Source organism: Periplaneta americana, chromosome 1 (genome assembly GCF_040183065.1).
Source record: "Periplaneta americana isolate PAMFEO1 chromosome 1, P.americana_PAMFEO1_priV1, whole genome shotgun sequence".
Classification (NCBI taxonomy): Eukaryota; Metazoa; Arthropoda; class Insecta; order Blattodea; family Blattidae; genus Periplaneta; species Periplaneta americana.
The window spans coordinates 140,451,975-140,470,909 of NC_091117.1; the positions used below are offsets into that span (position 1 = coordinate 140,451,975).

At 38.0% G+C, this 18,935-nt stretch overlaps 1 protein-coding gene across 19 annotated transcripts in view; it reads right to left on the reverse strand.

Annotated features, from left to right (window-relative positions):
* Nucleotides 1-18,935, reverse strand: part of LOC138701480 (bromodomain adjacent to zinc finger domain protein 2B-like) — a 1,224,400-nt gene that overhangs the window by 431,770 nt on the left and 773,695 nt on the right. The gene's annotated exons all lie outside the window — the stretch shown is intronic.

The window sequence follows — 18,935 nt, forward strand, 5'->3', positions numbered from 1 at the left end:
TCAATATTCTGTCTGTTTTTAAGTCTGCTATTTCCTCTTGTAGGAGTATATTATTCGGAAGATTTAACTTCACAATGAATGAATCACGAACTCAGTAAAAATCTTAACACTCTCTCCGAAATAATTCTTGAACTTCTGCTGCAAGATTACTAAATGTTATTTAATTAAGACCATCAACACTTTATTATCGTCAGCAAGGGGCCGTACCTACAGTGAGAACATCTCAAACAACTGATTTTTAGGCATTAACAACGTTTCAGCTATTATGTTTTTTTTTTTTTTTCGATAAGTTCGGCTACCTTTATAGCTAACTTCCTGTACTTTTTGTGAAACCTGTACCGACATCGTCATGAGCGTCACTTGTTTTTTTTTAAATTTGTTCCAACAACCGACGATAATAATATAGGCTACATCTTTGTTTGACAGAAAAGAATGTTTCGTTACCAAATGTCGTTTCAACTTACTGGGAACCAGAGCATTATTGAGATTTTCACCACACACAACACACTCGGGGATTGGGCATGTTTTGTCAACACACCATTTTAATTTCAATTAATTTTCGCGTCACACCTTTCATCTTATGAAGGCACACCGGTTGCGGAACACTGGTTTAATCAACTGTCCGAAGACAGGTCTGAATTAAGGCATATTATATTTATCACTGGATGACCTTCATTGTCGTGAGTTTGAACTCTACTAATTCATTTGTTATCAGTAGGGAAAGGAAGTTCATGCATTTGCATATTTTGTTCTCTATCGATGTGTGAATATGCTCAAAGATTATCTACATGAATCACAAATTTCTGAATACAATGACATTAATTTTATTGTGTATAAAAGTGCATATTTTACTTGCAGGGAAACCGCATATTATGTACGTTTATTTGTCTTACCCTCATTTTTAAAAGTGTGTAACCTCGTAAACACGACTAATTTATGTTTCAAGTTAGCAATTGGTACTCCTTTACTGCAGTCTTTAGCAGATTTCGATAGAACAATATCCAGTTTAACATCAGTTCCAGGAAATGTAGGAGATAAAGTGAACGAGAAAACAGCAAATATTCTTTCCAAAAGCCTGGCTATTATCAACTTAAAGAAATTCAAGATATTCTCGAAGTAAAAACACCCCAAAAAACAACAAAATTTTCTATAGAACAGCTCACAGGTATTGTGCAAGCCCCTCTTACTTCTTGTGACGTAGAACGAAGTTTTTCGCGCTACAAAGCTATGCTGAGAGATAACAGGCGAGGAATGACAAGAGAAAACATACGTCACTGCTTAGTTGTGAACTATAACAGCATAAAAGGAGCATTCAGCAATGAGGCAAGCACTTCGAAATCCATAGATTAAACGTAAGTTACCTATACCTTATTATTCTGTTAAAATAATCTCAAACTGATAATGCATATTTTGCAGCATATTTATCTATTTTTACGGCAAAAATGCATACACATTCTTCACGTTTTTAGGGCATGAACTTCCCTTCCCTGGTTATCAGATGCAGGCTTTGCTCTGTGAAGAATTAAACTCACAGCAGTGACAGCTAGAGGCCAGATATTTGCTCAGGGTAACCTACTGCGCATTACAGCCCACTCTTGGTGGCAGTAATAGTGGCACTATTAACAGTGGCAATGAGGGAAGCAGTGACAGTGGTATTAGTGTATTAGTAATCGTGATGGCAATATTGGTTGTGATGTAATAGTAGAGGTAGTGGTGAATTGACGGAATGTAGGGAATGTTTCTTTTAGTTGGTTATTTAACGACGCTGTATTAACTACTGGGTTATTTAGCGTCGATGAGATTGATGATAGCGAGATGGTATTTGACGAGATGAGGCTGAGGATTCGCCATAGATTAACTGACATTCACCTTACGGTTGGGGAAAACCTCGGAAAAAACCAACTAGGTAATCAGCCCAGCGGGGAACGAACACGCGCCCGAGCGCAACTTCAGACCGGCAGGCAAGCGCCTTAACCGACTGAGCCCCGGCGGTGGCATTGTAGAGAATGGTAGTGGTGGCATTGTTATAATGTAATTATGTGATAATACTGGCAGTAGCGGTAGCGGTGGTAGTTATAGTAGTGATGGTGGTGTTTTAATGTAGAATTACGTCCTTCCCCGAGAGTGGGTGATGGGGTAGATACGAAGTTTCGGGTATCCCAAAAAGTGGAAAATTTAAAACGCTTAATGCACACAAACTGTAAGAGCCAAGTTATTTGTTTTTTACATTTGTATACAAAGTAGATTTGCTTCTTAACAACATTTAAATCGGTTGGACCTGATACATGAGGGGCGAGGAGTCGCGGCGAAAATAGCCGTCTTTAGTGACCTCGACACGGCACCACCGTATGACGCAGGGCCGATTGCGTCAGTGGGATTTGAGATACAGAAACGAGCAGTACGTCGTTCAATAGCTTGAAGACAACACTTCAGTGGATAAAAACAGAATTTATCTGCGAGTTAAAGTATGAGAGGATGAGGATCAGTTTACGAGAGTAGCAGTGAAAATCTCAAACATGACAAAAACATTCGGAGCAAAATACCATCGCAATCGGCGAATAGCACTAAGATGGATGGCCGAGGGTACAAAGATTCAGAAAAGACCAAGAAAACGAGAGTACAGGACCAGTTTGAAGGCCGAGCGCGAGAATGCAAATTCGATTCAACGCACGCATAGTGGAAACAGAGCTATTGTAAATAATATATTGAGCTTTGACATGAAGTTACATTCACATGTTTCTACGATTAAAATTTTCGTAGTTATTGTTTTGTTCTTATTATTAGCAAGAGAGAAATTAAATGAAGAACACAACCTATTTCATTACTTTTAGTAGCACATAGTAGGCTAGTTCTACGATTAAAAGCTTACAGCAGAGCACAATTTTATTATGCTCCGGAATCATACAGTATTTGATCAATAATAACGAATTTGTTAAAATTCACGGTTTATTGGGTCGGTGTAACTGGTGGTAGCAGATAGTACTTGGTAAGACAAGTCCAATCATTCGCCATATTATTACTTAATATTGGGCTAACAATTTGGAAAAACCTTCGAAAGAACTCACCAATCGGGATGCGAACCTACGTCCGAATGCAGCCTTGGAGAACGAATCTCATTCATTATTAAACGATGCCAATGGCAATGTTAGTACTCTTGTGCAGTGTATTAGTAGTGGCAGTAGTAGCACAGTCTAGTATATAGTCACGAAGCTTGAGTTTGTGAGGGTACTGGGAACAATAGACTGTGCAGGTACTATTTCGCATTGTCTGTTATGAGGCGATAGTAGCGATCCTAGTGGTTAGCAACTATCTATGGATGCATATTTACTACGTATTGAGCTTCGTAACTGTATATGCCAGACTGTGGTAGTAGTAGCAGTTGCAGCAGCAGCAGTTCGTTGTTAAAATATGTCACTTTCCAACCCAGATAGATTACTGATGACACTGTGGCAATACAAATTGAGAAATAAGAAACTGCGGAGGGAACATCAATAATCCGATGAAACTTACTGCATATTGTAATCAACTTTTGCACCACAAATCTCATATAATTGTCGACTATAGGAATTCAGTGCATTTCGCGGAAGAAAAAAAACTTTTGTTAATTAACTGAACAGTGCTTGGGTTCTGATGAGGCAATGGTTGAAGAATCAGAAGTAGGCCTACAATCACTCTGTTAACCACAAATCTCATTTAAATGTTTCCTTTGCTCGTTGTGAACGTATAACATTCAGTTTCATATAAGAAAATGGACACATCATTACTCTGCATATTTTACAAAAATCCCTGTTCCTACTTCAGTTATATAACTAAAGTAGGAACAGGAACTATATAGTTCTTTTTGTTACAACGTGTAAGATATTAAATCCTTGTCTGCAATGCAATTATCAAACAATGTTGTCTTTTAGATAAAGCTTCGAGTCTGGGCATCAGTTTAAAAACAATGAAAGAATGTTACACCTGACATGTCTCAAACCATGGAAAACATGAAAATTGGCAGCCCTGCATAAGAATCAAGTCGTCACGCAACAAGCGTAACCGCTCGCGAAGAAAACAAGAATCTACCGTGAAGGAATAATTGAAGTATGAGAAGCAAAAAATCTTGACGCAACTAAGTTCTTGAGAGAGAGAAAAAGGCGCAAAAGCGCAGCAACCTGAATGTTCACAAAACCAATACAAAATTAATATTCTGGATGCTGTTACACGTGTACACACCTTTAACACCAATAAATAACACGTCACGATGTTTGGAAAGAGCTTGCGTTTGCGTTCGAGACAGGCGGAGGTCTACACTCACATAAAACACACGAAACAAGTTCTGCTAATGTAGCGTCTATCGAAAAAGTGTTTTGCCTCTTTATCTCTTAGAATTCAATTACATTGAAACGCCACGGCCGAAACGGATTGGTCTTGATAGTGAGTGCTGGTTCCAGTATTCAGTTGGTTGGGGCGGGTTACACTCCCCGAAGCATTTGTGGTTTTCGTAAATTTCCTCAGGCAAATTCCAAGATAACACTTTCAAACATAACATTCATTCAAACATGCAAACTGTTTTGTGAATCCACTTCGTGTCAAGAATGGAAATGTTTCCAACTCGTTGGTTCCATTTCAATGAGAGAGAAGCGAAATCGACTCAATGGCGGGCGTCACATACATGTAGCAATTGTCACGTTAGTCGTGTAACACGTATAAAATGGGACCTTCTTAGTTTGATTCCTTACACCAAGACAAAGTAAACTGTCTCAGAGGATATCAAAGTAAAGTGATGACAAGACCTCACAGTTCTGTAGGTGATCTTAGAATTAAATTGGTTCCTCAAGTCTTCGTTGTTAACATAATCATTATTATCGTTGTTAATTATTATTGCAATATCGTCGTCGTTCTAGTTGCTATTGTTGTTCTGATCAGAATTATTTTCTTCGTTATCTTCCTATTCATTGTTCATGGCTTCATACTCATTGTTGTCATCTTTGTCATTTTTTATTATTCGGTTATTTTACGACGCTGTATCAACTCAGGTCATAATGCCGGTGAAATGAGTACGAGGTCCAGCACTGATAATTATCTAACATTTGTCCATATTGTTATTGTTATTATTGAAGAATCCTAAATATGAGAAATCATAATGTTTGTAAATAGAATATATTTACTTACTTATGGGTTTTAAGGAACCCGGAGGTTCATTGCCCCCTCACATAGCCTGTGCAAAATTAATCCAGTCTGTGCCATTATACCCAATGCCCTCAAATCCATTTTAATATTATCCTCCCATCTTCGTCTCGGCCTCCCCAAAGGTCTTATTATTCGGCCTCTCAACTAACACTCTATATGCATTTCTGGATTCGCCCATACGTGCTACATGTCCTGCTCATCTCAAACGTCTGGATTTAATGTTTCTAATTTATGTCAGGTGAAGACTAAAATGCATGCAGTTCTGCGTTATGTAACTTTCTCCATTCTCCTGTAACGTCATCTATCTTAGCCCCAAATATTTTCCTAAGCACCTTATTCTCAAACACCCTTATCCTCTGTTCCTCTCTCAAAGTGAGAGTTCCAGTTTTACAACCATATAGAAGAACTGGTAATAAAATTGTTTTATAAATTCTAATTTTCAGCTTTTTTAAGAGCAGACTGGATGATAAAAGCTTCTCATCCGAATAATAACACGCATTTCCCATAATATTTATTTTGCGTTAAATTTCCTCCCGAGTATCATTTATATTTGTTACTGTTGCTACAAGATATTTAAATTTGTTCATCTCGTCAAAGGATAAATTTCCTATTTTTATATTTTAATATAATAGGGTAAATTAAGGTCTGTTGGACAGTCGGGCATGTTGGACACTTTGTACTTTAACGTGTTACCTCGCCACTTGTGGGCACCACATTCTGTTAGAAATCAGTGACGGAAGTAGCCACGAGTGGGGCTACTTCCGTCATTGATTTCTAGCAGAATGTGGTGCCCACAAGTGGCGAGGTAACACGTTAAAGTACAAAGTGTCCAACATGCCCGACTGTCCAACAGATCCTAATTTACCCTATACTAAAGATAATATTGAAAGAATGGTATCTTCTAAACGTCTAAACGATACTGCAAATAGAAGTGATTTAATGAAAGATAGTAAGTACTGATCCTAAACATGGGCTTTGATTAAAATATATGTCAAAACAAAACAGATAATATAAATGTGTAAACTGACGTGAGGCTCTTCCTGGCAACCCTCCCCATAAGTCCAGGGTCCAGCGCCGAAAGTATACAGCATTTGTTCTTTTAATGGGTTGAGGGAAAATCCCGGAAAAGTCCTCAACCAGGTAACTTGTCTCAACCAGGATAGATTAATGTTAATCACATCACCTGAAAGATGACTTTTCAATGGGAAAATTATTTTGCTTCAATTAATCCTTATTTGATTCATACACCTTACCAGCCGGATTCCTGCACATGCATTCAGTCTTACGCCGAAAGGTTGCAATTTGCATAACCTGCAAATGATTCGGACGAGTGGCTTCGAGCAACTCACAACTGGATCGTGAGACGAGGAGGAGGAGAACGCTAGAAATTAATTTAAACCGGTCTTCTCAAACTTTTATAAGTACACCAAGTTTCTTAAGGCTGTCTAGGGTTATTAATAAGTTTCGGTCAAGGGACCGTCTTTTATTTTCAATCCGGCAGTAGTATTTATCTCAGTAAGATAAACAAATTTCTTTAGTAACCTTATTTTTTGTAACTATTAAGGATTCTTCTTACTCAAAGTTCTTATCCAGAACTACGCATCTACAAGGAGTGTAGCTCTCAAAGTTAGGTGGCCGTACGGCACAGTCATCGCTTGGGAAACACGGGGAGCACATTAAATATCTATATAAGGAAGTTAAATTGCTGTGTTCCTGCTAAGAAGCGAATCCGGGCCGCTGAATCTGTGTAGTATTATTACTATCTATTATTATTGTTACTCTTATTACCACTCAACTCTAGAAGTCGGTGACCATTTTCAAAAACTTTGTTGATAACTAGCGTCAGACATTCACATCCTGATATGCTGTTATCATGCAGCAAGGCCGCCGTAGCCTATAAGACAACAACAAAAAAATATAAGAAAAAGAAAACAATGCAAGATAAGAGGCAAATTTTTTCTTTCGGAACTAAGAATCCCGAACGCAGGACATATAGGATGATTATAATTATAATGATTATGACAATGACATTATTATTATTATTATTATTATTATTATTATTATTATTATTATTATTATTACCACCGTCTTCAGTAAATACCTATGACTTTCTTAGAAAGTAAATACAACCTAGAAGATGTTCAACAATAGAATGATAATACATCATTATCATCATCATCATCATCATCATCATCATCATCATCATCATCATCATCATCACAATCATCTGATTAAACGGTAGGCCTACTATCTACTATGGGCTATGTGTATCTGTCTACCTACTCACCTATCTGTGTTCGTTCGTCATTCCCTCCATTACCTACATTATTACTGTATTATTATTATTATTATTATTATTATTATTATTATTATTATTATTATTTGGACAGGTCTTTCCCGCTGAACGTGCTTGTTCAGATTCACAAACGTAACAAACACTAAAGCCCAGTTGCAGAAATGCAAATGAAATAAATCTCTAATCATAAACCAGTTGATATCTCATTTATTTGATAGCTCATTGCGTTGCACAAAAGTTAATCTCCAATCAAGTTGTCTCGATTTACTAATTGCTGATTTGAGAAAGAAATTCATATGGCATCTGCGCTATTTAGCAACCATGGCCAATTTGATGCTCTTTAAGAGAGGAGAAACGAATGCATCGAGCGGACGCTGACCAAGAAAAGAAATTAATACATTGCCATTTTGTTGTTTTTGTAGAAGTAAAACAGAAGGATTCCATCTGTATAGACTACAGAATAAAGTAAAGATATCAACTGAATTCAAATCGTGAGAGGCTAAATTTTTATGATAACAGAACTTTCTTTTTAAACATCGTAGAGGTATTTTGAATGTAATAGAAAATAAGAAGACGGATGGTGTTTCGGTGAAGCAGAAAAAAAGTTATAATATTTCGGCCTCTGTCGGAAATCACATCGCTTATGAATATTTACCAAATATTTCTTTATTTTGTTCGAAAATTTCTTCATCAGAATCATCTATTAGGTCAGTTCTTAACAATATAACTATCTACTTTAACTATGTCTTATATAATTTACTTGTAACTTCTATATAAACAATATACACTTGATCAATGATCAGTTACCAAACAGCAAAAATCTATTAATCAAATCTGAGGGAAGATTTATTTCCGATCAAATACTGATTGTTCTTTCTGCAACGAAAATAGAACTGATGGCCAATCAAATCCTCTTTGATTATAGATCATATCTGATCGGTTCTTCTGCAACCGGACCTTAGTATGGGTATTTCTAATCATATGATTTTCTTGACGAAATGTCTTGATTGCAAGGGTGGACAAATTATTATACTAAATTAATTAATTGTATATATTGGCAGAAATAACGAACGAAAATGTATTTTGCCAGAAATAATGAACAGAAAATCGAGTATGGAAGTTACTGATATTTTGTGAACATCCCCTTATTCTTTATTAACACATTGCTTTTGTCAGGGATGCTGGAAACAAAGTTTGACACTTTCTTTGAATATCAGCATCATTTAGCCAGATATCAGACAGTGCTTAAATGAGTCCATATTTTGTTGTAAGCCTCTTTTTGTTCACTTTCTTCTTCAGTATAGATCACAGATTTTCAATTTCGTTCATGTCCGGTCTCCTTGCAGGCCATGGGAGAACAGACAGTTGAATATCAACTGCAGTATATTTTTATTTTATTGGGTTATTTTACGACGTTGTATCAACATCTAGGTTATTTAGCGTCTGAATGATATGAAGGTGATAATGCCGGTGAAATGAGTCCGGGGTCCAGCAGGGAAAACCCCGGAAAAAACCTCAACCAGGTAACTTGCCCCGACCGGGATTCGAACCCGGGCCACCTGGTTTCGCAGCCAGACGCACTGACCGTTACTCCACAGGTGTGGACAACTGCAGTATATAATTAAAACACCAGTAGTACCAACACAGCCAGACAAAATATACTTAACCATTGGAAAAATATACAGAAGATGTAAACAATCATATTTAAAACAATAGAGAGTCTGTAAATTACACTGACAGTTGATATGACGAATTATATTATGTTTCCAAGAAAAACGTTTTAGTCCAATAATTTGTAGATTAAACGCAAGATAAGAAAGGTGTATAGCCTACATCTCTATCGAGAAGTTACTTATTTATACTTTCTTACAACGAATAGAAGCGGGTCCTTCGGATTTATAGTAGCAGTAGTAGTAGTAGAGTAATAATAGTAGAGTAATAGTAGTAGAGTAATAGTAGCAGTAGTAGTAATAGTAGTGCTGATCACTGGCAGGCACAACTCAGCGCTAAAGAACTTATGTATTTAACCAAGATTGTGCTCGACAGTGGGTTCGAATCCCCCTTTGGCTGATTTTCTGTTTCGATTTTTCTGAAGGTTTTCCCAACTGTAACGAGAATGTCAGATAAACAGTGGTGTATTCTCAACTTTATATCGCCAAAATACCAACTCGCTATCACTAATTTCACCCGCACAATTGATGCAGAGTTGTTAAAAACCGGTTGAAAACCACCACCAACATGGATACTACTACTACTACTACTACTACTACTACTACTACTACTACTAATGCTCCTGCCGCTTCCACTACCACTACTACTAATATTATATATGATTTATTGTCACCCAACACATTTGGTGCTGCTGGCCCTTCACATTTCTGTATTCGGGTCAGCATTTCTGTTCTCACACCACTTACATCATTTACAAAATAGTGACCAACTCATGCTCTTCTCTTCCTTTGCTCATCAGTTCATCATTATGTCTTTACGTGTCCATTCATTTCACTTATCACTTTTCTATTTCGTAATTTAATCATCTATCACTATCGCACTACTACTACTATTACTACTACTACTACTAATAATAATAATAATAACTAATATCAACTACGTCAGGAATGTTATCATCTGTTAAAGATTAATCGTTCGTTTCCGCACTGAATTCAGCTTGCCATTAAAACTACGGGATGTCCCAGCCATGTGGTCAATATGGTGCCACGGTGTTTACACGAGACAAAACAGACTAACACGAAACAGGGGACACACACCCAGTCCCTATAGGCATATATAAATCAAACTCGAGGCTGCGGAGTTACCACCACTCATGTTACCGAATTACGCTACTGTCATTGATATTCTTATTATACAACATAGGAAGTAATTTTAACGTATTTTTCTATAACCATTAAATTTTATGAGCTCTGTTATCTGCCGAACAAATCTGTGCCCTGCAGCGTTGATACAGTCGCCTTACTCATGTTGTTCTTTTCTCACAGCTCCTTCTTCTCTTAAGTATCTGTCGTAACCTCTCCAGTGCTCTCGGTAACAAATCTGACAAGTTCCATTCTCCCTGCCTTTCCTGATAATGGAATAATACGTAGCTCCGAAATGTTGAAATTCCTACCTCTATGACATGGTGCAAAAACTAAAAAATTCTCGCACTATAATTAAATAATGATATTGCAATAATGAATATATCGTTACGGTAGAACAGCAGGTATGATCAGAGTACTAAAAGTAAACCAGAAAAAAAATCCTCCCAAAGCTGATGACTCTCTCGACCGGCCTCCGTGGAATGTAGTTCAGCGATGTTGGATGGCTTCTGCAATGGCACCAGAGGCGGACCTACTCGGGGGAATTTGCCGAAGCAGGAATGGTATATGGATTCTGTCGGCTGTAGGGGCCGGTCGTTAAGGAAGTCATGTGGTTAGGGCGGTGAGCATAGGGGACCTGTAGCATGCAACTCATTCCATATCGAGAGTTAGCGCAATAGATCTCAATAGGTCGCAGGCCATCCGTACCCCCATCAGTTAAATTCCACTCCATTCCAAACCAGAAAAAATAATCGAACAGTCAGTCGCCTTGTCCATTACAGTTCTCAGGGAAATCAGATGTTGACAGAATTTGCCTCAAACGCCTTGCGGTTTTTTAATATTTCCATATTTAGGCTTAGGTATTAAGAGCTACTTTTCTAATCGATATCATTATTGTTGTAAAAACTTGATTCATCTCTATCGTATAGATCTAAGTTAAAACTAAGGCGAACCTTAGGCCTTTTCTTGCGTTAAAGACGACCAATGGTCCTGCAAATCTGTGGGTAAAAGACGAATATTTTCCTAAAATACGAATACTTCGCCTGGACCAAAAATAGGCCTATGACACAAATGGAGTATTTTATCGTGGACCTAGTGAATATAAATGGAGTATTTTCCCTCGATATAATTACCGGCATTGATACTTCCGAAGGTTATTATGCTGGTTACTTTAAAGCAGAAAGAACATAGGCTACGTTAATTCGCTTTCTTAAGTCACGGTGAAGATCACTGATGTGTAACTATTATTATTAGTCTATTACTATTATTATTATTATTATTATTATTATTATTATTACTACTACTACTTACAAATGGCTTTTAAGTAACCCGCAGGTTCATTTCCGCCCTCACATAAGCCCCTCCATCGGTCCCTATCCTGCGCAAGATTAATCCAGTCTCTATCAGCATATCCCACCTCCCTCAAATCCATTTTAATATTATCCTTCCACCTGCGTCTCGGCCTTCCCAAAGGTATCGATTCGCAACAAGCTACTTTTTACGGTGATGGGTTGTTAGCCCTTCGCCCAACCCCCAAGATGGAGGACCACCCCTATTCACTGTCCACGACTGCTTATTCAATATATTCGCAGCTAACTTCCATATCTGGAGGCCGTCTCCGTTATTATTATTATTATTATTATTATTATTATTATTATTATTATTATTATTAAAAAGGATACCCTCTATTAAATTCTCATCTCCCCACTTCATTTCTCGTAGGTTGGCAGGTGTGATATTAGGTCTACATGATCTCTGCGATTGTCACATATGACCTAAGACGTTTATTTCAGTATTTCGTCGATACAGCTTAACGCTTGGTTGCACTATACTGCAGAGGTGAAGTTCAAAGTAGGTCTACCTAACACCTTGACGCCTTAAGACACAAATTATTTATAAATATGCACATACTCATATATTTATTTACATTTAATTATATCTATTTCATTATTTATTGCAGAGACACAGGATACCTATCAATCTGTACGAAAACTAAACTTACATATTCGCTTTAGGCTACGTTAAATGTGTGTCTGCACGTTACAAATACGTAGCCTACTATTTCAGTGTAGTCAACTACAGTAGGAATAGAATGCAGAAGGACGTTTACTATTAATTCACACGAAACACGCTGCTTTATTCCCAATTCCCTTCTGAAATTTTACCAGAAAATACCCTAGCGAAATTCTTACTGAGGATTGGAGGTTCAGTCCTTTTACTGTACGTTATGTCATTGGTTCAGAGATGCTGTAAACTACAGAAATTGCTTTGCCCTCAATTGTCCGCTTCCTCGTTCATTTGGAATTAACAGAGCGAATCTGATCGGACGGACACCATCTGGGTCTCCGATTGAGCCTCGAATCAAGCACATAAACATCGTGTGCAATTGTGGTGTAATTTTGGGCATATCAACGTTGCAGCGAAAGGAATTCCTCCAATGCTTGGAAACTTCTCACTGCTTTGATCTTCAGAGTTACAGTACGAAGAGTGTCACACACTACTGCATTATGCTGGCTACGTAGTACATAAACTACATGCACCTCTGACTTTAATTTGTGAACTATAGTTTTCATTCTGGTAAGTTGCAAAGAACCAAAATTCTGGATTCCACAGCCCCAACTTAGGGTTATGCTTCTGCGAGTGGTAGATCGCATGGCTCGAGGCCCTAATCTTTTAGGTTAAGAATGGACTGGAGTGTTCCGTGGCCAGTATATTGAACTCCGAGGTAAACAAGACATGGATCACCCTGCAGACATACAGAGTTGAGTATATGAAATGCTTCGATACAATAACCGATACATTTCGTACTTACGTATAGGCCATTCGTTATCTCGTGAAACCTAGCGTAGAGTAGCATAAATCGCACCGCTTCCTAAATACACCACTGCTAGCTTAAAACAAGTTACTGTAGTAGTGAGACATCTAGTGGTATTGTGACAATCTACCGGAGCCGGAGGGAATTTTTCTCCTCAAATATTAATTGTCATTATAACAGATATTATTCTGTTGGACCAATTAATAACATCTTTAGTAAATTCGTGTAGCTAGCAGTGCATGATTCTGTACATATTGCTGTACACTTTACTGCGGAATCCCGGCCATTAGTCACTCAGCTGAGTGCCCTCCTTGTATAATGGCAGTTGACTTGAAATATAAACGTCAACGTATATGCCCAACTTGGAGTCAGGCCACAAAAGGGAAATAATACTGTAGGAGGAGAGTTCGATCCGGTGCTGTGGATTGAATTCGGCGTAGCTCAGTGGTCAGAGCGCTTGGTACGTACAACCAAGGACCCGGGTTCGATCCCCGGGTCCGGAGCGAATTTTTCTCCTCAAATATTAATTGTCATTATAACAGATATTATTCTGTTGGACCAATTAATAACATCTTTAGTAACATCTTGTAACTAAATAATGGATTTGTATACAAAGAAATCCATAATCTTAAGTTGTTATTGGTTTAAAGAAATATTAAAGAACATTTAACTTAGTACGATTTTCGAACATATGGTGATTATAGGCTAGAATGAAGGAAATAATAACTTATGACGTAGTTTCTCAATTCGCACCACTTTGTAGGTGCCTAATTCGCGCCGGTGCTATATGAGCAACTGTAGCAATTCTAACCGTACCAGAGAAGTCCCCAAAAATTTTAGCTGAACAAGGAATGCATCAGGTGGGTGCAATATCAAGCGGTGAGAAGGGCGTTAATACAACAAGTGTGTGTTGTACAAGAGCACCAGGTAATTTTTAAACGTCAAAACAGTGCATCCTACATTATCAGCTGGTGCTCCTCCAGGATCGTTAGTTGTCTGCTCTGAGCCAGGTTACATCAACAGTGAACTATTTGTCGAATAGCTCAAACATTTATTTGCCGCTCAAACCTGCCATAGACAAAAGTGCTGCTTCTGTATGTTTATCACATCATTCATGTTAAATACTGTTCAATATGTTCAATATTAAAAGCTTCCCTTCATCCTGTTCCTTGCAGATAAAGAGTACTGTATAGGGTACATAATAGGTCAAAGTGAGAATAAGCTAAGCTAAATAGTCATAATAGGTTTACTGTAGGTAGCTTCCTTTTGTCAGTGACAATATGAGACCACAGGCGTAGCCCTGGGGCTAGTGAGATTCATGCTTCAGGGCTGCACTCATACGTGGGTTCGCTTAGGCTGATTATCTGGTTGGATATTTTCCAGCTTCTTCACAACCTGTCAGGTAATCCCATGGCAAATTATTGGACTCATAATATCAAATACTAGCAATCACAAATTATAACCTCTCAGTGGGTACAGCGTCGTTAAATAGCCGATTACAAAAGGCAATAGTGAATTTACAGTACCCTAATTCTTTTCAGAATTAGGTACCGGAACCAGTCACCAGAGGTCTGCATCGGACGTTTTCGCTCGAGGGCCAAGTAGTTCATAGCATAATCCGATAGGTAGCTTACATGCATGATGGGTAAAATTGTCACGAGCGATAAATCCTCGAACGGTATAAGCCGAGCGTTAGACATTCGTTCTTGTTACATTGATGAACTGTGTAGTAACATCATAGATGTTTATCATTTCAAAACTTTGCAGTGTTTAACTAACCTCTCCATAGTAAAACTACAAAACTTGCTTTAAAATGTGATATAAATGTTGTAGGTAAATCCCCCCCCCCCCCACACACACACACAGGATTTTGTTTTTGCCACATCTGATAGATGTTATTGGATGTAAATGTAATTATTATAAACGGAGAACACAATCACGATAATGCAAGAACTGTATCACGTTCTCTAGCAGCAGCAGCAGCAGCAGTAGTAGTAGTAGTAGTAGCAGTAGCAGTAGCAGCAGTAGTAGTAGTAATAATAATAATCTCTAATAATTAGTGTATCAATCTTTGCGTCTGTAACAGCTGTGCAGCATGATTATTCGTTTTATTACATTTTCTGTGACGTTATCTCTGTACTAATATTGTTATTAATCTACTGCTATAGCAATAATGTAAAACGTTTCTACATTGTCGCAGTATATAGGCGGAACACTATGTATGGACCTATCATATTATATATGTGGTAAGTCAAATACTGAATAATTATTAATTGGCAATAATAACTGTATATCGAAGTTTTTTCATACTATTTTATTATTATACTTCATGTTCCTGTTTTGGTACGTTCCATTGGCTGTTCCATTAAACGTTTGTCATAAACGCAGAAAATAAAGTCTTATTTTTAGCGTGTGAGCAAAATATAATTATGTGTACCTTATTTGTCGCCTTCCATACAAGATAAGACATGTCGGTGAGATGACCTTGTTCTGTGCTTCTATTTATTACGAGCGTATCACGACCGATCATATCTCACTCGAGGGTGCGACACTCGACCGAGTTCAAGCGAGCGATTTAACTCCAATGCAGCACTCTGCCAGTCACAGTTAATACAATGCCACATTCAAATTTATATCCTCCAACTTGCATCGGGTAGTAACAGAAGTAAAACGTGAAGGGCTGAATCTGCTTGTACGTACAGATAATAGACTACATGGCGATTATCCAACATTACTACAGAGGATATGGGCAGTGACTAGAAGTGAAATGTTAAATGTTATGTTTTATTTAACGACGCTCGCAACTGCAGAGGTTATATCAGCGTCGCAGGATGTGCCGGAATTTTGTCCCGCAGGAGTTCTTTTACATGCCAGTAAATCTATTGACATGAGCCTGTCGCATTTAAGCACACTTATCTGCCATCGACCTGGCCCGGGATCGAACCCGCAACCTTGGGTATAGAAGGCCAGCGTTATACCAATTCGCCAACCAGGTCGACACTAGAAGTGAATCTATTAGTCACTAACAAAGAATGAACTGATTCCTGTAGTGGCAGGGCTAGTAAATGAATTCGATGTCAATTACATACTTCAGTTGTAGCACTACAATGCGTCTAAGTAAGGGCGTTAACCTTCGTGTGGAGACCAGTCACACGGCCCAGAACCTCACCCGTCACCCACAGTTGCAGCATTATTACATGCACAAAGAGACGCTAATTCTAACTTATGGCATAGTCAGTTTTATCCGTAATGCATGATTGTGAAAGGTTTTGGGGTATTTGTACAGCGTCTAACATGTAAAGATATCCAATGTGTCGTAGCTACATGTCGGCTTCATCATCAGAAACTCAGGGAAGGCGAAACATATCCATATCTGTTGGATCCGTTTCCAAGGGCTATCCTCCAGGACTGTTCCGTAATATGAATAATGAACAGCTAAAATAAAATGTTATTTAGAAAAATATACTACGCAGGGTGTTAAAAAAGTATCCAATATTTTAGGTGGTGATAGAATGCATCAAAACAAGAAAAAAAGTCTAACAAACATGAGTCCTGCAACACATACGTTCTAAGATCTGAAAACTTGCTCATAGGAGGTGCTCAATGTGACGTCCATTCATGGTAATGCATTTTTCTGCCCTACAACACAGCAGGCTACCAGATAATCATACCTTAGTTGACACCCTGGCATGGAATAATGATATGTCGTAAGGAATACTGAAAACAAAAGTTTGGTTGCGGATATGAGAGGGGTTCAGCAGTGATGGTGTTGTGAATTTTCGTAATCAGCATATATAGGCTGATGAAAATTTCCATGCAGTTGAAGAAATAAGGTATCAGCACCGATTCTCAATCAACCTACGGGCAGGCGATAGATTAAGGGCCATATGTGCTACTATACAGATTAACTGGGATCGTTATCAGGACTTTCTTATTAACGTATTGCCTACCTTGGAGTATGCGCCATGTCAGCAAAGACTACAGATGTGGTTCCTGCATGATGGCATACCAGCACATTTTTTTCCGCAATGAGCGTGAACACCTGACCCTGGATCGATTGCAAGGCCTCACACCTTGACTTGCTCGTTCCTTAAACCTAAATCCCCTAGACTTTTGGTTATCAAGAACAACAAGGGCAATTTGAAAGTGTGTGATTCCTTACGCCATGAATGGACGTCACATTGAGCATTTCCTTTGAACAAGTGTTCAGATCTCAGGAAGTATGTGTTGTAGGACCCATGTTTATTAGACATTATTTTCTTGTTTTGATGCATACTAGCACCTCCTAAAATATTGGATACTTTTTTTTAACACTCTGTATACAGTACGTAAATTGCCCTGAGACGAATATTCAAACTCAATAATAGAAAGAGTTGTGAATTGTGAATATTTCTCACCATAATATCATCGCAATAATCACAACAACCAAAATCATCATTTCTTGCACTTGTTTAGGCCTGGAGGGCTATTACGTTGTCTACTAGCGGTGTTCGGCTCTCCCCAAAAATACTGTAGACCAACCTCTTAGTTGGTGAAGTGCTGTCGAGATAGCGTCTCCTGTACATTCGAAGAAAATATTCCGAAAACGAAATCAATATTTATCTACCTGATATAAGACTGGTATTGGCAGAATACCCGTATTTTACTAAAAAAATGTTTGTGTCTAAAGCAATACTAACAATTATTTTCTTTTTCTGATAATGATTGAATCAAGTTCACCATATTCATAAACTGAAATAACAAGCTTTAGAACACAGCAAAGCAGATACGACAATAAGGCACGGTACCAAAACGAAAGTCTGCAACAAATCAAAGTGGGAACTTGCACAATTTGTTCAGTCCTCATCGAGGTACTAGAAATGGAACAACACAACAAACGCCAAAGTTATTTTAGATATTAACGAAGTAGTGTATATCATGAGATTTTACTGAGTAGAAGAACAATTTAGGAATGGATTAAAATTTAAAAGAGAAGAAATTATTTAAATATACGTATTTAAAAAAACTGGGAGAACTTGAACATTTCTAGACTGTTTTAGCGACTATTTAATAATACTGTCCTGTGCCGTAGTGTCGTGGTCTAGCTCGCTTACCCACCGTAAGGTTCGTATTATAAGCTACGGCAGCCGTGGCGAAAATGTAATCGTGCGCCGAGCCACTGTGTAACCTGCAATGTGCATAGCACCTATGGGGGGAGGCGAATAGCAGAAGGGGAAGTGAAGCAAATGTCTGACTTATTAATGGATTTTCATTTTCCTTACGTCAAGCACTTAAATATAATTTTATACACTATAAGGCTACAAACTCCCCTACAGAAGAGAAAGACGACCATATAAAGGATAGCTTCTATGAGGAATTGGAACATACTTTTGATCAGTTCCCTAGATATCACATGAAAATTTTATTGGGGGATTTCAACGCTAAAGTAGGACGGGAGGATATTTTTAGACCAACTATTGGACAAGAGAGCCTACACGCAATTAGCAATGACAATGGAGTTAGATTAGTCAACTTTGCCACATCGAAAAATTTAATTGTCAAAACTACAACATTCCCCCATAAGGATATACAGAAATATACTTGGACTTCTCCAGATGGATTGACACACAACCAAATAGATCACATCTTGATAGATAAACGGAGACATACTAGTATAGTAGATATTCGAACTTTCAGGGGTGCAGACTGTAATTCTGACCATTATTTGGTGATTGGAGAATTAAGAGAAAGATTATCAGTAACCAAGCGAGTAGAGCAACAAGTTAATATTACTAAATTCAATATTTTGAAATTAAAGGACGAGGAAGCTAAGCAAAATTATCAGATAGAAATTTCGAAT